We start from the raw sequence: 20,959 nt of genomic DNA on the forward strand, positions 1-20,959 counted from the left end.
ACAGCCAACAAACCATGTCGTTTTTAATGGATGCTTGAAATAATTGTCAAATAAACAACCCCAATGTTTGTGGAGAAACAGGTTATAAACTTTATTTTTGACAACAATAAATACCTATAATATACTCAATAATATCTAAATTTTAATATAATTTAAATAACATAACTCGTAATTTATACTTGTTGCTTAAAATATTACCTATTTTAAGTAACATCCATGATTACTTATTATTTCAATTTTTAAATTGAAGTGCCTAATTTGCCTCATTCACATATATGTTGATGCAGCAGAAGTGTATTCGTGTGTGTAGTGCAGTGATTTTTCACTGGAGTGTTCAAGACCAACTTCGTACAGATCGTTGTGGTATTGGTAGTGCAGAATCCAGCTAGCTTTTAACTTTTAGGCTAGTAAGGTCTTCCAACGTCCAATGCAAGTGTTATATTTCGCACAAGCACGTTAGGCACTGTAACCGTACATGTTTATATTATTTCATGCGATTATAACCTAAAATTTTGTTGTTATTCAGTGTGTGGCTGTTTTAAAATAGGATGCAGAAATAAACAGTAATTATATTCAACATCAACAACGTGATTTGTTACTACTACCTTGGTACATTGGTACATGCCTATATAAAATACCATACCGTCTATTGCGAACACTTCATTTAGAAATTACCGCTACCACCGCAGTACAATTATACCACCACTACATCAATCTTATGTGAATGAAGTTGACACTGGCTGTACTTGGTATTTCTTTAATTAAGCAATGAATAGAATGGACTTCATCCAAAATCTTGAGACAATGGCTGTAGAAAATCGATACTGAACCCTTTTATTTCGACACAGCTTGTCAAAATACCTAAAATATAAATATAATAAAAACATGCATAATGAAATTGTCATATTGAATCATTTTTCTTTAACTGAAATATTTAAAATTGGAATAACAACAAACAACATAACATATTTGTTATAGCTGAGACTATTGCAAACTATTATAAATGCAAAGTGTAAAGTGTAAAATGTACATACATAGCAACGCGTCGGCTCACAAGTCTAGAATAGTGATGAAGTTTTTGTCCAAAAAGGGCCTTTTTCTTTTATAACATCCGCCATACCCGCTAGATTTACCACCAGCAGACATCTGGCTACAGAAGAGATTCAAATTACAGTGATGAAGAAATTCATTTCGAATAATACTAAATAAAAATTACGATTTGTTTACCCCTTTCGCGTATCTGACATCCAAAGTCATAATTTTTGAGACAGACTATGTATACCTTAAATGTATTTTAAACCAAACGAACTAAATGTAACTATTTTACTGACCTTTGGTTTCACTTTTTTCATATCAGATTCTCTTTGATCATTCATATGTCATGAGGAAATTGAAACATTCTGGGAACCTCCTTTGTTCCATCGTCCATGACTAAAATAAAAAATAAGGTTGAATATAAACAAAATATTAAACACCAAATAAGACTCAACATATTTAATAATCATTTTAAATTCTACAAATAGTTAAAAACGTTTATAATAAAATAAATTATAAAGTAAAAGACTTATTTACTAAAAATAAAGAAAAATGTTTTATAAAGTTTGCTAGAATGTTCACGAAAGTGATTAATAATAATATGTTGCCAATATTTTCAAAAAGTTATTAGAGATAATTTATCAAAGGTTGTTAAAAACATTAGTGAATGAGTTAATTAATTTGAAAGAACTAATAAACATTGGGCATTCCAACTATTCATCTAACATTTCGATCTTAATTAAATTGTTTCCAATAAATTATATTGGTGTTATCGTTTTATGGTACTTACATATATGTAATTATCCAATTTTTAGTCACAAAATTATTTACTATTAACTAATCTTTGAAACTTTTGTACATATTTTTATCAACTTTATAATATTTTAGATCATACCAATTAATCTTAAAGAAATTTAAGTTTTATGGACCAAATCGATTTCCCATTATATAAATTCCAATTTGACCATTTTGATTCATCTCCCATAGCGAAAACAAAATACAAATTATGCTCAAAAACTTGTATAGCATTCGAAATCTAGATAAATGGAAAATTAAATGAATTTTCAGCAGGTCTTTATTAATATTATTTTTATGATATCTTTGATTAATAAAATATTTCTTATAATTCATTTCTCAAATTATTAGAATGTGATTAAAACCAGTGTTTCACATTATTAAAATTAAAAAATATTGACCAAATTAGTTAACGTTTAATTTTAAAGGGAAATCCAATATATTGAATGTTTACACAAACACAATGCATTGAGAACCTCATTTCAATTATCATTTTTTGTATTATAAAAAATTACAGCAAGAACTGGTTCTAGGACTAGAAACATTAATAATTTTATGTAAAATGTATTTTAACTGAACTAAATTTAAATCTATACATGTCTACTTACTGTCCAGGTTCTTTTGAAGTAAAAAAGTCATTACACATACTGATATGCCATAATTAGTTAAATATTTATTATTTTCAATAATATTATGTCATACTATTGAAAATTGTCTTTAACATAACAATTAAATCTCTTTATATATATTAAAATATTATTTGAAAATAAAATTAAGGTTTGTACAGATTGAACATTCATCGGTGGACTAGATGTTAATAATTGCAGCTTAACGGACTTAAAATGAGATAAAGAAACTAGCATAATTTAATTCCTATACATAAGCAAGTTAACATAGGGCTAAATATATTCAATTGTTTGAATACTAGTTTACATTAATGAATATAAAATTATTTAACAGTAATGTGTTTCATTAAACTAAATAAATGTATTTGTGTATTATGTTTCTTAAATATTTAAATGTAATTACTAGTTTTTAAATAAAGTATAATTAATTAAACAAAAAATTATTTTTTAATTTTGTCTTTGTTTAAAATGAAATGTTTGAAATGTATATTAAAGAAGAATTAAATATGATGTATTTTCTTACCATAATCAAATAAAAATATAGGCACTAACCTTCAATAATTCACCAAAACAGCTTTATGGCATCGCTTCTAGAATTCCTTTTTAAAAATCTTCAGTTTAACAGATATATCTTTGTCATCGTCACCTAAAACTATTACTAACTTTATATATTCAAATTGATAAACTAATATGAACTTAAACAACTTATATTACGTTGAATCCCTCCATATTCTTAATTTAGGGCGCCAGAAGATTTTCAGATGGGGTGCCTTCGAAGAAACCACGACTCTTAGACACTAAAGTTTTATGCACCAACACGTGGTCCTTATTTTCCTACATTCCTATTCCTACATAAATAAAATGTAAACAAAAAATACATAAACAGAAACACGCACTGTGTCCAGGACAATCAGTATCCCAGGGGATGACGAAGAAATATCTAGAAAAGTTCCCCGACTATCCTCGTGGTTGTTCCGATAACAATTGACATAAGCTATGTATCTTGCGGTATACATTGTAATATACAGGAAGGAACATACGACAAATAAATCTCGTTTCATTATATCTGCCTCCTTCTCCCTAACTCGTTGAACAGAAACTACACTTCAACGAGAGGTAACTTTTTATAATGTCACTAAACAATTTTAATAACAAAATATCAAAGATTTCATTAATTAATTAATTTTTAATCTGCGCGGTAGCGACGGCGGCGCATATTACAATCTCTATACTCTATTGTGATTAAGAATACAACATGTAAATCGATAAATCCCCAAAGTTCGTATATATAAATTGTGCAGAATCTACTGCTCTGCGTTCAACGTGTAATTACAAATTATACTAACGAAAGTTTATAGTAACAAAAGATGCTCAAAAGTTCTTTCAAAAAAAGATAATCCAATTCCATTGTATTACCCGCAAAGGAAAAAATGTCTGAAAACATTTGAAAAGTTAAGCAGGTTAGTAAATGTTTTATACAAAGCAAGCAAGATGTTTCATAACTCAATATGGAATATAAATATTATACATTTTCAGACCAATATGGGTAGCCCATGCTGAAGTTAAAAAACTTTTCTTTGTTATTTATTTTGTAGCCTATAATTAAAAATACAATTGTAAATATTATTAAATCTATAGATGGCTTTTGTCCTGATGGATGGATGGTATCCTTTCCAATTTTATGTCTTCCTTCATTACTTGTGTTTTGTTTTTGCTTAGTTTTATAGGTCTCAGTGCTAAATCTGGGAAGATTATTGAGTAAAATATTTTAATCATTTGTGGGTGACCATTAAATTGACCCAGTGACCCAAAATTAATCCATTCATGAATTCTGTTTCATAGTTGGCCACTAACATAAAGGAAAATCCATAGTGGGTTATGAAAATCATAAGTGCATTTAAAAAGTTTACTCTCTCTAGTTTGGAAAGTACCAATGTGTACTATTTTCAGGGTCTTCCGTATTTATTGACTTGACAAGTATTGCTATCCAAATCCGTCGAGCCGAAAATTTACAAATAAACATAACAAGCTATCGCCAAGAGGAATCATTGCTAGAACAAAATGGTTATCAAGCAGAACAAAAAAAAAATAAACAAACAAGTAAACATGTAAATTATGTGAAAATATTGATTTTATTTGTATTACAAATATACTAACGCAAAAATATTTAAAATAATTTCGGATGATCAAATTTTTAGCATAGACAGTATGGAATAATTTTAAGAAATTGATTATTTTCTTAATCTTGATTTATTGAAAATTCTTTATATCGTATTATGATATAGTAATTCAAATAATGTTAGAACATTTTTATCAGGTAGTGATTTCCATTTTTAATCGCATTTATGTTTTTGACAAAAATAATATATATATTTTTGAAGAAATTTCTTTCTGAAGAAATTTTGAAGAAATTCTGTTTCCGAAACATCGAAACCTTCTGTGTTTAAATATGGGTAAAAACTTGAATAGGCGAAAGGTAGATTTTGGGAATGATGAAAATAATCATTGCAATTGTCTGTGTCTGGAGTCTAAAGTGGGAATTTTTAAAGAAACTACTGGTAATTCTTCAACCAGACTAGAGCTAATAATGGCTAAATATTTATTTGAAATTACTAAATGGAAATTATCGTAGTATTTCGAAATCTGTAATAATTTCTATTTTTGGTGGGATAAAATTTAGATTAGGTGAAAAGATCTAAGACCGTACGTGAATTAAATTTTATATAAATTTTTTAAATAAATTTATTTGTTGTGTTTATTTTAGAAAAATATACTATGCCTACATAATTATGATATGATTCAGTTAATAAATTGTTTATATGGAAAAAATATTACATTTGCTTATCAAATATTTTTTATATAAATTTAATATACATTTTGTAATATAAAAAGTGAATATGAAGCTGAACGGTCTGAACCCCGATTGCCAAATACTGAAACGATATAACTAAAACTATGCTGATTCGTGACAATGATTTAGGCAACAGTCTCGTTCTTCAGTAACTACTTATTTCATCGCTGAAAGCGCGACAAAGCCTTCCAAAGAAATACCAGGCCTAAATCGCTATATTAAAATATCGAGATCTTACCATTGTACTATGAAACTAAGTATAACTTGTTTGGATAGCAGGCAATATCTAAGGAGACTAGTTTGGAACGAGAAACAATTTTAAGTACTAAAAACCAACAGTTAATCATGGTGGTAAATACATGGGATGTTTTTCGGCTTCTTATACTGGTCACATTGTACGAATCGAAAACAAAATGTATATTATTGGCTATAAAAATTTATTCACAAGTCATATGATGCCCTTTGTAAACATTTCGAAATGTTCGATAAAAAGGAAAATTTCTTTATTTAATTAATATGTACGGTCAAAGACAGATCTGCTGTTACACTTCGAATTCAGCATGGCTTGTTACTCTTCCTCCTTTTTACTTCAATACCAGTTGCATTTTATAATTTTGAGTTTACATATTTTTATGTTCAAATGTGTTATCTTTTTATTTTTGTTGTTTATTGAATAATTATATAATTATTATATTAATAGACATGTATTGCTTTGAAATATGTTTTTGTGAAATATATTCTTATTTTTGAACTTCTAATGACGAATGCGATACAGTAAAAAACTGTAATACTTTCGTACGATATGAATATAATTCTTAATTGCCAACATTTTATATCATAATTAAGTAAAATTACATTAATATCCGATTCAAAATGCATAATATGAACGCAGTAGTATTCTTAATTTGTCAGAAAATAATAATGAGCATCTATTGTCGCATCTGAACACTTGTACTGTTTCTAATATTCTCCCTTCGACTCCCACACACTCACTGCAAGCGAATAGAGCCTTCAAAGTATAACTATAGATCTGTTGCAGAGCATACATACATGAATTGTAAACAGTTGAACACATTTATAAATAGAAAAATAAATGCACACAAACCTAACCAATTTAACTTGAAGTTTGAATTGGATTAGGGTATCATTTCTAGTCTTCTTAAAAACCTTCAGTTTAATTGAAATTTCTTAAACCACAATATAAAAAATAAAAAAATACAACTCTCATTAAAATTCAGATTTTTTTATTAGAAGAATGAACTAAAACAGTCTATATACAAAATTGTCTGATTTACGTCATACATATCTGGATGAGTAATACACATGTTGTAAATATGATAAAGTGGATTCTACTAACTCAAAAACTGGGTGTTGGATTATACTCTTACCGACCAATTGTGTTTTCCTTTATCTTGGAAGTCTTTACGGACCATACTTGTCCCTAAGGACGGTGATCTAAAGCTGGCAACTAATTGGAGACCGATTACAATTGGTCCCGCCAGTCAGAGGCTATTCCACCGTGTTTTAAACACACGCCTGCGTTCCGAGGTTAATTAAAACCTAAACCAACGGGGCTTTTTAAAAGTGGACGGAACCCTAGCCAACTCACTCATCCTACAACATTACATTGATCACCGTTCTTCAGAGGGCAAGTCATTTAACATCGTATCCCTGGACGTCCGTAAAGCCTTCGACTCTGTTTCTCACTCGAGCCTCACCCGTGCTTTAACGCGCCTTGGTGTTGATCCTAACACCAAGGCATATCTCCTCAACAGCCTTTCAGGCTGTTCCACTTCTATTAAAGTTGGGAACAACTTTACACGCCGCATTAACATCAATCGCGGCGTGAAGCAAGGTGATCCTCTGAGTCCTCTTCTTTTTAACTTTGTGGTCGACGAAATTCTTTTTCTCCCAAATTCTAAATACCACGGTGGATCCATTTCTGGACAAAGTTCATGTACGGCCATGGCTTTTGCGGATGACTTAATTATACTGGAGGATAAATCGGAGAATGTCCCCCTAATCCTTGAGGATATCAACTCCTTTTTCAGGAAAAGGGGGATGTGCCTGAACCCAGCAAAATCCATATCTGTATCTTGTGCGCCTAGGCATGGCCGTAAGGTTCTACTCTTCGAAAACAAATCTATATTCAAAATTGATAACGTTCGTATTCCAATTGTTTGTTCAACTCAAAATTTTAAGTATCTTGGTCACTTGTTTGGCATCAGAGGGGTCTTAAAACCCACTCCCCATAATCTTTCGTTGTGGTTAGAAAACTTAAATCACGCGCCACTCAAGCCCGACCAAAAATTTTTGATCCTTAAAAACCATGTTATTCCCAAAATTCAGTACACACTCCAAAATTTTAGTATTGACGGTAAAACTCTATCTAGTTTCGATCGCTTAATTAAATTATTTGTTAAAAAATCCCTTCATCTTCCTCTCCATATTCCTAACTCCTTTCTTTACTCTTCTCTTAAAGATGGTGGTCTTGGTGTCCCACAGCCGAGACGCACCATCCCTTTCCTCTTCTCTAACAGAATTTCCAAATTAATTGAGTCATCTTCGGACCAATTAATTCTATCAATTTCAACTTCTGCAAGACACCAAAAATTAACATCTCGCATCGAGAACCTTCGAGGTACCATTAATCCATCAACTTATTGGAAACAATGTTTAATGGACGGTCCCCTAACATCTGGGATCGACTCAGCTTCTTTTGATGCCTCTAGCAGATCTTGGATAATGCGGAAACCAGTTGCTTGGTCGGGGCGAGATTATATACGCGCCATCCATCTCCGGGGTAATTGTTTACCCTCCAAGGGCATCCCCTCCAACCCCGTTAATGCTCGTCGCTGCCAAGTGGGGTGCAATAGGGTTGAATCTCTTTCACATATTTTGCAGAGATGCCCCATAGTACATCAGGGGAGGATTCGTCGTCACAACGCCGTCTGTAAACTAATCTCGGATTACTGCGGGAAGAAGTTTCCTACATTGTGTGAGCCTAACAAGGCATCCCGATGGCACCTTGTTTAAACCAGATCTGGTAGTCCAATTGGCCTACGGCCGGGAATGCCGTAGGTCTTTAGAGTTATGTTTGGGTGGGAAGAAGGAGGGACCTGTGCCGGTGGGACAGCCAGTTGTTAAGATGGTGCCGAAAACTTATGCAGTAGCTGTCAACTCTGTTGACAGCACTATAAGCAGGGAGATAGTTAAGGACAAGGTCGTGTCGCAGGTGGCTGGGAAATTAGGGGATATACGAGTCAAGGCAGTTAGGCGAACAAAAACCGGAGTGGAGATCGAAACGGTCACTAAGGCGGAGAGGGAGAGACTGAGAGAAATCCCAGCGTTCAAAAGGAGGCAGGCCTTAGTGTAGGTAAAATTAAGTCGTATTGTCCGAGGGTTGCTGTACACGATGTGCCAAACAGCATGAAGGAGGAGGAATTTATGTCTGAGTTGCGGTTGAAGAATTTGGCTAGCATGAATGTGGCTAGGTTTACGGAAAAAGTTAAGTTGGTTAAGAGGGTTCGGGGGAAAAATGATGGTAGCAATAGTATGGTGATTGTTGAGATGGATGACGCTTCGGCGAAATTGTTGGTGGACACGGGTAGGGTGTATATAGGTATGCATGCGTTCCGGTGTCGTGATTGGCAGAATGTACCACGATGTTATAGGTGTCTGGGCTTTGGTCATATAGCGGCCACATGTAAGAAAGCCCAAGTTTGTGGTAGTTGTGGTGGTGAGGGGCACCGGAAGGATGTGTGTCAGGCTGGGCCTGTGAGTGTATGTTTGAATTGCAAAATTAGGGGGCAAAGGAGTGACCACTCTATTATGAGTAGGGTGTGCCCTTTGTATGAAAGGGAATTGTTGCGCATGAGGAATAGGGTGTCTGATTCAGAATGATTAAGTTAGTACAATTAAACTGTCAACGGAGTAGGAGTTGTATGATTGATTTGGGGGTATGGATGAGGAATGATAGGTTGCAGGTGGCACTATTGCAAGAACCCTATGCTAATCAGCATGGTGTGATAGGGCTACCTGCAGGTATGCGTGTGTTCTCTGTACCGGGTATTGAATGTAGGTGTGCAATTGTTGTGGATGATGATTGTATGGAAGTGATGGAAATGAATGAGTTAATTTGGAGCCATGGAGTATGTTTGTGGATTAAGTGTACGGGTGTTGAGATGTATGTTGTCAGTGTATACTGCCAGTTTAATGATGATTTGGCGCCTTGTCTCAATTATATTGAGAGGGTGCTGCATCGTGTGAGAGGTAAACCACTCCTAATTGGTATGGATGTGAATGCTGTGTCGCGGATGTGGCACAGTAAGAATGTAGGTGATGGTGAATGTGCGAGAAGAGGTAGAATGGAGTGAGTTTTACTCTTTTTGTACGGTTAATGGGCAAAGTGATATTGATGTGACGGTATATTCGGCAGTGTGGCCGTATACTCATAGATGGTGGTTAGATGCGGAAAGGTGCGTGAGTGATCACAATCCTTTCTGCATTGATGTTGGGTTGGATCACTTTGTCCATGTGAATGAATGTGGCGGTATACAGAATGGGTGGTGTGTGCGTGATGTTGATTGGGTCCTGTATCATAGGTTTATAAGTATTGAGCTTGCTCGGGTTGGCATTGTTGCTTTTAGCAACATGTCTATACTTGGTAAGCTCAAGCTTATAATGGACTCGTTCAATGCAGTTAATGACAGATTGTGTAGAAGGAGGGGGACAGGTAGGCGTAAGGACGTGAGTTGGTGGAATGACCAGCTCACGGACTTGCGTAAACGCACTAGGAGGTTGAGTAGACTGTGGCAGAAGGCCAAATCCAGGGGGGAATGTGGTGTTGGAAACAGAGAGGGGGAGTACCGTGCTAGTGTTAGGCGGTACAAGGATGCGTTGCGTATCGCTAAGGAGGGTGATTGGAGGAGGTTTGTGGCCGAGGACGGTAATAGAGATCCGTGGGGAAGGGTGTACCGCATATGTCGGCGGGGTCGGAATCAACCGGCTGTGCCGGCTGTTGCGGGCACCTGGGGTGAATCTGTTGATCTGTTGTTGAACGAGTTCTTCCCTGACGACAACTGTAATTTCCTTTGTCCTGGGCCTGTGAATCAGGTTAATCATGTAAGCCAGGATGAAGTGGGATGTGCAGTTGTCCGTCTTAATGATAAAAAGGCTCCTGGATTGGATGGGATTACTGAACGTATGGTGAAGTGTTTGTGGCATGTTGCGCCGGAATATATGGTAGCCCTGATTAATGATTGTGTTGTGAGTGGTGTTTTTCCTGATAGTTGGTCCAGCAAAGTGATTTTGTTGTTGAAAGGGCTGGATAAGGACAGGAGGGACGTTAGGTCGTATAGGCCTATTTGTCTGGTTAGTTCGCTGGAGAAAGTGTGTGAGAGAGTGATTGTGGATAGGATGCTAGAGATTTATGGTGGTTTTAATCAGTGGCAGTTTGGATTTGTGCCCGGTAGACCAAGAATAAAGAAGTGTCAAGATCACTAGGATGATGGACTTGGTGGTTAGGGTAGTGCTGAAGAGGTGTGCCTAGCCAGTGTTACAGGTGCCAGCAGTTTGGGCACACTCAACTGAGGTGCACCTTCCTGCAGAAATGCGTGAAGTGTACTGGTAGCCACTCTGCAGGCTAGCATCGAAGGAGAGAGGAATGCCAGATGCGCGAACTGCAATCAGGTTGGGCACCCGGCGAGTTATCGCGGGTGTCCCAAGTATACCTATAGCTGGCGCAATGTCCCGATCGCGAAGTCCGGCCGGAGAGCTATTCCTAGCTCGAGCCTACTGAGAGGGTGGAAAATCAGTGCACAGGGCTTGTTACGTCCATAATCAGCAGCATCTGGAGGATCTCATAGTGGAGCATTCTCCGGACATCCTATGTCTGCAGGAGACTAAAACCCCCTCGGACAGCAGGATGACGCTCCTTGGCTATAACGCCTATAGGTACGATAGGGACACTCCATACGGAGGGATCGGTATCCTCGTTAAGCCAGGAATCGCCCACTGTTTTCTGGGGACGGATTCGGGAAGCACGATGGATAACATCTCCATAGAGATGAAAACTGCAGATGGCCCTGTTAAGATCACATCTCTCTATAAGCCCCCGCTACAACAGCTAGAGTTGAGGCTAGAAACAAATTGGTGAAGGATATGGGTCTGACTAACATAGCTAATTGTTTAAAAACTAAAAAATTGGAGGAGATATTGGAATTTTTTGAATATTTTTATGAATAATATTGTGGAGGAAGAAGTTGTTGATCAGGGTAGAACCGCTAATTTTTCTTGAGTTGGAGTTGGGATGGTGTTCTTCTTGGTATGAAGGCGCCATGGTAGTTGGTATGTTTAGGATATGGGTTTATGGCCGTAAGGCTGGGCAACCGCTGGTTCATTTGAACTAATAATGTCCCAGAGTAAGGGTGTAACAGTATACTGAATGATTGGTGTGTACCAAAAGTTCTTGAGTATTGAGCTTGCTCTAATTGACATTGTTGCCTTTTGTGAAATGGAAATTCCAAACAAGCTTAAGCTCATTATGGACATTAATATTGTGAACGACAGACTGTATAAGAAGAAAAGAATAGGTAGACGTAAGGACGTGAGGTGGTGGAATGACCAATTCACAGACTTGCGTCAGTAAGTCAGGAAAATACGTAGAAAATGGCAAAAAGCGAAGAGTAAAAATTAAGATAATGCAGTTGCAAAGAAAGTAGAGTGCCGAGCGCATATCAGGACATACAAGAATTAGGAAGAAAATAGGACCTAGAAGAATTATCTACGCAGTGCCAAGGAGAAAGACTGGGGAAGATTTGTGGGTGAACGTGAAAATGAAAATCCGTGAGGTGCAATCTACCGCATACGTCGGCGTGGCAATGGCCGCAATCAGCCAGCAATACCAGTAGTTGCGGACTCGTGGGACCAGTCAGTCGATCTATTATTAAACGAGTTCTTTCCGCTTGACAACTGGACGTATAAATCAGGTGAACCCTGTAAGTCAGGAAGAAGTAAAAATTGCAGTTGTTCGAATGAATGATAAAAAGACTTCTGGTTTGGAAGGTATTGCAGGAAGAATGTCTTCTGTGTGTTGGTTCCGAATATCTATTGGGGCTGATTAATGAATGTATTGTTAAGTGCATATTTCTTAACAATTGGAAATCAAGTAATGTTATTCTGCTCCTTAAAGGGCCCGATAAGGACAGAAAGGATGTAAGGTCATATAGACCTATTTGGTAATACCCTATAGACACAGTATACTAATATCAATGATCAATTTGAAATGATGATTTAAGAAACGGCACAGCCAACAAACCACGTCGTTTTTAATGAAATAATTGTCAAATTAACAAATCCAGTGTTTGTGGAGAAGCAGGTTATAAACCTTATTTTGGACAATAATATACTCAATAATACCTAAATTTTAATATAATTTTCATAATACAAACCGCAATTTATACTTGTTGCTTAAAATATTACCTATTTTAAGTAACATACATTATTACTTATTATTTTAATTTTTAAATTTAAATGAGTAATTTTCAATATCTGGTAAACAGATATTAACGCTCATTCACATAAAAGTTGTAGTAGTTGAAGTGTATTTATGTGTGTAGTGCAGAAAAATTTGATGTTACTAGTGATTCTTCGCTGAAGCGTTCACAATCGAGACAACGGATTGGTGTGGTACTCATAGTTCGGAACCTAGCTAGCTACTTTTTAACTTTTACGCTACACGCTACGGTCTTCTAACATCCAATACAACTGTTGTATTTCACACAAGCGCGTTAGGCACCGTGTCCGTAAATGTTTATTTAATGTTATTTCTTTACAAGACCTAAAATTACCTAAAATTTTGTTTATATTCAGTGTGTGAATGTTTGAAACTAAATAGGATGAGGAAATAAACAGTAATTACATTCAACATCAACAACGTGATTTGTTACTACTACCTTTGGCACATGCCTGTATAATAACATACCGTCTACTGCGAAAACTTTAGAAATTACTTCTACTAGTGCAAATTCAATACCATTGCACCAATCTTATGTGAATAAAGCTTAATATACTCTTAATGACTCTGGCTGTACTTGGTATTCATTCATCCTTAATCTTCTTGTGACAGTGGCTGTAGAAAATCCCTACTGAACCCTTTATATTTTAGAGCAGCTTGTCATAATACTGTAACGAGCCGCAGAGCCGCCAGAGAATTCGAGAAAGGTATGGAACGATCTGCTGATGATCGTTGCGTACAACGTGCGACTCGAAGTCGAAGTTTAAGTCGAAGTCTCGACTGGGAGTGAATATTCTGACTGAAGATATAAATGAGCGCTTGATCGACAAGAGGAGGTATAAGTGTGGGAGTCCACTGTACCTTGAATATTTAAAATCCTGTAACCTGTGTAACCACCACCACCTCCACCAGATCAAAGTTAACGGCGAATTTAACATCATTTTCGGTTAACATTCTGCTAAGGAATCGTCTGATGTTAGTGAGCATCTGTAGCTTCCACCTAAGACTATTGCCTCTAGTCCTGGTTTTCATACCAGCTAAGTTGCTGGTCCGTTTCATAATTCATAATTCCGAGAATTCACTACGAACATTTAATTATGAATTCTTCTGATGAATCTGATGTTAGTGATTCGCCTATAGTTCCTAAATTTATATTTAAGGCAAAATTAACAACGTCATATCATAATAACCAACCATCTAGTCCTGGTCCCCACTATAGACATGAGGCTGTTCCATCTAACCGATCATCACTATCCAAAGCTCTATGTAAACCTCGTTTAAAGATATCTTCGGATAGTTTTGAATTTGAAGATTTATTTGGAATCGATAACTTGAATGAAAGACTATCTCCTAACTTAGAACCACAATTTTTAGAATTTTTGAGAGTGACTCGTAGCAAACTGAATTTAGATACTATCCTTAAAATGCCTTGCCTTGCCATTTCCGGGAGTGACGATGATCTCATATCTCAAATTGAAGAATGGTTAAAATCTCTCTGTGGTTCTTCTAAAAAGTCGTCCAAGTATTCTACAGAGTCCAATTATCCTGTTAAATATGGTAGTAAATTTACTGGATCCGGTAGTCGAGCGTCCGAATATAAAAAAGCTCAAGATCTGTATATTAAAAATAGATCTGTTCTGGCTGATTTATATGATGGAATTTTTCAGACACCTTCTTCACCAGACAACGATTCATTTATCAAAAAAAATCCAGCCAATATATTTAAACCAGTCTCTGAGGACGAAGTCACCGTACTAACGTTATCATGGAAGAAATCAGCTGCAGGTTTAGATGCTCTTACAATACCAGATGTCAAAAAAGTTCCTGCTATCCATTGAGCTGTGGGGCACTAGCCAATACTGATATCCTGGACAATTAAATTGCCTCTAGAGAGTCAAATGGAAAATCCTATAATGTCGTTTCTCTAGATGTTCGTAAAGCGTTCGACTCACTATGCACTATGCCGGATGAATGTTGACCTAGGGTCATCTAATTTTATAATCTTAGATCTTTATCTAATGCTACAACAACTATTAAAGTAGGCAACTTATTTACACGCCCTATCGCCATCCGGCGTGGTGTCAAGCAAGGTGACCCTCTGAGTCCTTTTATATTTAATATAGTAGTAGATGAACTAGTTGAGAAATTAAATTTGAAATTCTCTGGTGGTACTGTTGCTGACGGAGTTAAAATTGCAGCGATGGCTTTTGCTGATGACATTGTTTTAATTAGTGACGCAGAGGTGGAGATACCGCTAACGCTCACTGAAATCTTAAAGCAAGAGGTATGAGCCTAAACCCGTCTAAGTCGGTCTCCATCTCTGCGAAACCAATTGGTGAACGGAAAGTCACCATTCCATCCACCAAATCTATATTCTCTATCGACGGTTCCAAAATTCCTATTGTTGGTAACCTTTGTTCTTTTAGATATTTGTGTCATTTGTTTGGAACCACCGGCATCAATAAGCCATCGCTGTATAATTTGAAACAATGGACGTTGTTACTCGGTAGAACTCCTTTAAAGCCGGACTAAAAGCTTGTATTGCTGAAGCAATTTCTAATCCCAAAGGTTCTCTACGGCCTGCAGAATCCTATTATTGATGGTAAAATTGTATCTAATGCTGACAGTATAATTAGGGCAGCTATTAAGAAAATTCTCCTTCTTTCGATGCATATTCCGAACGCCAGTATGTGCGCATTCGGGATAGAGGACTTGTAATCATGGAATTGAGAACTGCCATCCCTCAACAGCTCAACAAAGCAGAAAAATAGGAAGAAACTGATGAAGCGTGTGACTGCAATTTTTGAAGAAATCCATTGTGGAACCACAGGAGGTCATTTTGGGGTGGTAAGGACCCTTCACAAGTTAAGGTAGAGGCTTTACTGACTGAATAGCAAACAAGACGTGACGCACTGGTGTAAGAAGTGTACTGTTTGTGTGGCAAGTAATGGTCCTAATAAGCTTCCTAAAGCCAGTATAACGTGGGAAGTCGTTTTGAAAGAGTTGCCATCGACGTAATTGGCCCATTCCCCGAATCAGACGCAGGTAATAAATACATCGTTGTAGTAATGAACTACTTTAGCAAATGGGCTGAAACTTACGCTCTACCAAACCAAGAAGCAGTCACAGTTGCAGAAACATTGGTATATGTTGAAGCATGCGAAGCGTTCGTTACGACGAGTGACATTGTTGTTAAGTTTCGACGTCACTCGAACCAACACGTTTTTGTGTCGTGTACTTGTGTGTTCATTTCATTTGCTTACAGTAGCGCGTATTATTGTTATATCCATTGTATCAATAAAGCCGCTGTGCACTTCATTAACAACAACAGGTTATGGGCCCAGCAATATTAACCTGAAGGTACTACTAGCATTGATCGTCCGTACGAGTGTCAAAGTACTCACACACTTCACACACTCGGAACAAGGACAGTATAGTTGTGCGTATATTTTTCGGATTTCAACAGTAGTGCGTAGCACGTGAAGTTCATAACGATGGCTACTCCCTATAGAATTGAACCGTTAAACAAAGACAACTATGACACATGGCACATACAAGTTGAAGCATTGTTTGCGAAAAACGATGCATTCGGATATGTAAACGGTGAAATTGTGAAACCGGAACGAACAGACGACCAAGCTGCCGCCGTCGCTGAATGGGAGAAAAACGACAAGAAAGCAAAATCTGACATTATTCTGTTGATGAGCCCCAGTGAATTAAGACACGTGAAGGGGTGTGAAACTTCAAAGGATGTGTGGATCAAGCTGAAAAACACTTATCAATCCCGAGGACCGGCGCGCAAGGCAACTCTCTTGAAGAAGCTAACGCAGCACAAGATGGAGGAAGATGAGGACGTGCGTGACCATCTAGACAATTTTTTTGACGCTGTTGACAAGCTGGACAGCATGAATGTCGACATCAACCCAGACTTATTGGCCATCTTACTGTTACACAGTCTACCAACTACGTACGAGAATTTCAGATGTGCTATTGAGTCGCGGGACGAATTACCGAGTCCCGAAATTCTACGGGTGAAGATTGTGGAAGAAAGCGAAGCTAGGAAGGGTGAGACGAGCAAAGTTGAAGGTGCTCTGTGGGCAAAAGGCCCCAGAAAAACGTTCGAGTGATGTCGAAACTTGACAACAATGTCACTCAGTTTCCGCACACACCCATAGACGTCGTAACGAACGCTTCGCATGCTTCAACAGTATAAGAGTGAATTTGCCGTTTTGGAACTTCTATGGAACTGCATTCCGATCAAGGTAGGAATTTTGAGTCTGAAGTATTCCGTACCATGTGCGACATTCTCAAAATTAATAAAACTACGACGATCGCTTTGCACCAGCAATCAGATGGAATTGTAGAACGCATGAATAGGTCTATTAACAGTCCAAGGTGGTATCTGACCATTAAAAGAGATTGGGAACGCTACTTGCATTTATTTCTGATCGCCTACCGATCATCGGTACATGAATCCACTGGACAATCACTTTCAATAATTGTAACAGGACGTAAACTTAGGCTGCCATGCGACTTGAAATTTGGATTTTGGCCTAAGGAAGATGTAGTCGGTGAAAACTACGTCAGTGATTTGAGGATGAATGACATTCATTCTAGGGTTCGTGCTAATGCAAAATGAAAGTGATCACATGAAGGAGGCTTATGTCTAAGGCCCAGGATGGTAGATACCAGCAAGGAGATAAAGGTGGTTGTATAATCCACGATGACATTTATCTCCGAAACTCAGACCCCATGGGAGGAACCCTATGAAGTTGTTGACCCGATCGACTTCGTCATATACCTAATTAGAAAGCTTCCAAGAGGAAAACCAAAGATTTTAATCTATTGAGCAAATACGAGGGAACCGACAACGTGGATGTTTGTAAAGTTGAATCGATGCAAAAGAGAATGACATTTCTGCAAGAGAAAGTTGCAACTTCCAAAGAGTCCAAGTTTGTTGTTACGAGAGTAAAGCAGCAAGATCTTTTCGAGACACCTATCGATTACACCTTGGCTCATTGTGTGGCGGAAGTCCTAAGAATGTCCAAAGGAATTGTATTTTAATTTTTTTTCTTTTGAACGTATAAATATAAATATTTTTATATAGAATTGTCTCAAAACTTAGGTGACTGTTGGTATAAATTTCCTCAGGTGAGTGCCACCCATAATACAAAAACTGAACTAAGTAGTTATATAAATATTTGATTCACGAAATTTAAACCTTCTAAGTGTTTATACTTAATCCATTTTTCCCACTTCATCAAGGTCAAACGATTGTAGGTCAGTGTTATTTGAGGTCCAGGACAGATTGCTGAAGATAATTATCTATGTTAGACCCAGAATGTCCCAAAAAGAGCCTTGTTTTACAACACACTCCATATTCGCTAGATTTACTACCAACAAACTTCTGGCTATAAAAGAGATTCAAAATACGGGAACATGGGTCCTAGAAAAGGCCCCAAACAATGAATTCAACTTTGTTTTAAATTGTTTTACAGACGATTCCAATCTTGTATAAATAATGGAGTGTACTTGGAATAATATTAAACACAAAATACTTATCTAACATCAGTCACCTAATTTTTATGACAGACTGTGTTAACATTAAATATACTTCAAACTAATCAAACTCAAAGTTTCTAATCTACTGACCTTTGGTTTCACCTCTTTCACATCAGATTCTCTTTGATCACTCATATGTCATGAGTAAACTAAAACATTCTGGAAATTTCCTTTGTTCCATCGTTCATGACTAAAATAAAAAGTAAGATTGAATATATACAAAATATTAAAGGACAATAAAGTAAGTCTTTTTAATTTTAAAAATGTATGTTTTTTGTAAAAATTATTTTTTTTAAATAACTATGGACAAAATTTTGTCTAGTTTATTTTGTACATTACATTTTTGTTACCATTTTCATAAATACTTCATTATAAATAGAAATCGGTGACCAAATAAACTTCAACATATTTAATAATCAATCTAAATTCTTTAAATAGTTAAATCATGTTAGAATTATAATAATAAAATAAATTTTAGAGTGACACTTATTTACTAAAAATTAAAAAAAAATGTTTTACAAAAAATTCTTTACAATAAAAACATGTTTTTCAATATTTTCAAAAAGTTATTTAATATAATTTATCAAAGGTTGTTAAAAATATTAGTGAATGAGTTACTAAATGTTTGGCAAAAGGTACTGATTGTAAAATATTGTTTTTCAACTATTTTTTTAAAAATAATTAGTATTAAGACCATATGTTACATTTCATCTTAATTTCCAGTAAATTATTTTATACAATTATCTAATTTTAGTCACAAAATTTCACGTAATCTTTTAAAACGTATTTTAAAATATTTCAGAGAATATCAATTAAATTTAACTTAATTTGTTCACTTTTATGGTGCAAATAGTTTTCTCTTTATGTAAATGGCAATTTAAGCATTTTGATTTGATATTCAAAAATTTGTATAGCATTGGAATCTAGATAAATGGATAATTAAATGAATTTTTAGTAGATCATATTCACGTATATGAATAGCAAAGTAGCTGTTCAATTGAACTTTTGTTCGACTACTTGATCATATTAATTCCTCTTTATTTAAATGTTAAATTACTCGCTCACTTGTCCTGAAAAAACTAAACTGACATTCTGGCAGCTTCCATTGTTTCATTGTCCACACTCAAATTCGATAACTCGATATTTCGATTTCAATATTAATTTTTCGTATTATTAAAAAAATTACAATAAGAACTGGTTCCCATCATCCAACATTATTAGTTGTATGCAAAATGAATTACTTAACTAAAATAAACATAAATCTCTACATGCTATGTTTGACTACTGTCCAGGTACTTTAGAAATAGAAGTCATTACATGTACTAATTAGTAAAATATTTATTATTTTCATTAATAACAATAGTGTCACATAGGGACGATAGGACACATAAATAATAATACTTCATCATCAACATACAAACATCGCCCCTAGTGTCGTGATTGGCATTGTCAACACCAATACATTCCGCTGACTTGCCAAGACTCAGCGGAATATCTGGGTCATGCTTAACTGGTGTCAATAAACCATCGTAATATTTTGTAATATCAGACTATAAATAAAAGCGCGACGAAGATCAAGGAACAGAAGTGTGTGAACTACAACAGAGGTCACGAGTCGCCCGGTGAATACCATTCAACCCCAAGAGCAGGCCTGAAGATGGTCCCTTACTTGTTACTGTAAGTCAGACAATTTGTAATGTGTTTTTTCTACATGAGATATGAATAAAATTGTATTTATTCTGTACTGGTATTTATCTGAGCAACTCCCCAACGCCCAATAAGTCACGGGTGTGACACTATTATAAATTGTTTTTAATAAGTATAATAACTAAACCAATTCATATTATATTAAAAAATATAAAGATTGAGACTTTCGTGACCATTGTTCCCATATCTATCTATCTTGTTCGGGTTTATTGGTCGACGTCGAGACTGTACTGTATATTCAATATTTTAGAATTCAAACTTGGTTGTATAAATCGGTAACTAAACGTTTCCCTTGTATTTGATTTGTATTGAATGCTTTAATTTAAAATTTATTTTCATTGAACTGTTATCAATTGAGGAAAATGGAAAATCACAAAATAAGCATAAGTCGTAAAATAAAAGTAATATTAACATACTGCTCTTGCACGATGTCACTTTTGGAGTTATGTATTATACAAGTCACTGAACTAGTACTAAACAATTATGTAAAACTGCAGTACGATAAATATATCAGAACTTGAACAATAAAAATAACATAATATTTTATTAACTGTTCATTCATTTTTATTTGTGTATTTACTTTAAAAGTGTACACTAAATGTAATCATCACTCCATATACTGGTCATTGTTTAAAAAATAAAGATGTTTTGTGCTTACATATCATATAAAAATATTTATAATATTTATTACAATATTTAACAGATTTCCCAACTTTAAAACAAAAAAAAAATATTTGGGTAATAGTAACAAAATAGCGAATAACAAATAAATGAATGCAAATACAAAATAATTTTACCAGCCTGTGCCCAGCTCTGTATTCATGTAAATTGTTATTGATAACAATTAAACACACAATGAAATTAAAA

The 20,959-nt window shown here is 35.5% G+C and overlaps 2 long non-coding RNA genes across 3 annotated transcripts; both read right to left on the reverse strand.

Moving 5' to 3' along the window:
* Positions 1-741: 741 nt before the first annotated feature.
* Positions 742-3,424, reverse strand: LOC109607860 (uncharacterized). Of its 2 annotated transcripts, XR_007548506.1 has the most exons (5): positions 3,353-3,424; positions 3,162-3,298; positions 3,009-3,108; positions 1,035-1,431; positions 742-861 (listed from the first exon to the last, which is right to left on the reverse strand). It is a non-coding gene; the product is annotated as an uncharacterized LOC109607860 (long non-coding RNA). The 2 variants fall into 2 exon arrangements; XR_007548505.1 differs by having other exon boundaries at positions 3,162-3,405.
* Positions 3,425-12,888: 9,464 nt separating this feature from the next.
* On the reverse strand, positions 12,889-13,811 carry LOC126266058 (uncharacterized). The gene is made up of 2 exons (XR_007548534.1): positions 13,263-13,811; positions 12,889-13,157 (listed from the first exon to the last, which is right to left on the reverse strand). It is a non-coding gene; the product is annotated as an uncharacterized LOC126266058 (long non-coding RNA).
* Positions 13,812-20,959: the final 7,148 nt, after the last annotated feature.

The sequence above is a fragment of the Aethina tumida genome, chromosome 6 (assembly GCF_024364675.1).
Source record: "Aethina tumida isolate Nest 87 chromosome 6, icAetTumi1.1, whole genome shotgun sequence".
Classification (NCBI taxonomy): Eukaryota; Metazoa; Arthropoda; class Insecta; order Coleoptera; family Nitidulidae; genus Aethina; species Aethina tumida.